Source organism: Penaeus monodon, chromosome 30, assembly GCF_015228065.2.
Source record: "Penaeus monodon isolate SGIC_2016 chromosome 30, NSTDA_Pmon_1, whole genome shotgun sequence".
Classification (NCBI taxonomy): domain Eukaryota; kingdom Metazoa; phylum Arthropoda; class Malacostraca; order Decapoda; family Penaeidae; genus Penaeus; species Penaeus monodon.
Window position 1 is genome coordinate 26,714,764 of NC_051415.1, and position 947 is coordinate 26,715,710.

General features: G+C 31.8%; 1 protein-coding gene across 1 annotated transcript in view; it reads left to right on the plus strand.

Moving 5' to 3' along the window:
- Nucleotides 1-947, plus strand: part of LOC119592676 (E3 ubiquitin-protein ligase RBBP6-like) — a gene marked incomplete at its 3' end in the record, with an annotated part of 55,147 nt that overhangs the window by 42,770 nt on the left and 11,430 nt on the right.

The following is a 947-nucleotide window of genomic DNA, read 5'->3' on the forward strand; positions in this document are numbered from 1 at the left end:
GTAGGACTCGCTCTCAGGTCCGGCAGATAAGGAACTATACACCCATAACTGGTAAAGATTAGGTCTCATAAGAATTCACAGAGCTCATTTTGAAAATGATGTATATTCCTCTTGCTTCCAGCCATTTGTAAAATTATAAGAATATATTCTGACTGCTTAAACATATAACTTGAAAGTATTTTGAGCATGAAGTAAATATAGTGTGAGTATGCTATGCCATATAAAAACTTGTTTTCTGGCATGCTAAATGTCAGAGGACAAGGCGAGAGGCCTAGTTGAGCTTTTGAATGAAATATCTTTCCCTCTTAGTCCAGATTTTACACACATCCACCATGTTTGGATATAGTGATTTATCAACCATATATAGTATGTCTATCTGTCTTTTGTTGTCTGCCTGTTACACTTTTACTGTTCTCTCTCTGTATCTCTTGTTTCCTACCATCTCCTATCTTATACACAGACACGAGTTTCTCTATTTTAATGCCTTTTCCAGATCCAAATGTGTTTTCTGAATTCCTAATTGTCTAGTGATAATAAAATCTATTCCTGATATTTGATTTTCAAGTGAAAAGGAAAGTGTGTGAAAAAAAAGATTAAGAAAAAATGGACAAGGAAAAATTATATATAAAATAATATACCTTTGGATGTTTTAGTGTATGAGCATCTTGTTAGTAAACATGTTCTTATGTCTTTAAGAAATTTGTTTTATACCCAGAGTTTGAAAAGAAGTTGACATCAAACTACATATTTTTTTTATATATATACCTGGATATTGGTATACACATATTGAACGCAAGGTACTGCTATTGATGTGGAAAAGATTATTATTATTATATAGGTGTATAAAAATGATTCTGATCTAATAAACCATGGGTAAGGAAAAGGACATTGGTAGCGAGTGGCTCTTTAAATCCATCAATTATCTTTGTAAAATTTTATGGAATATG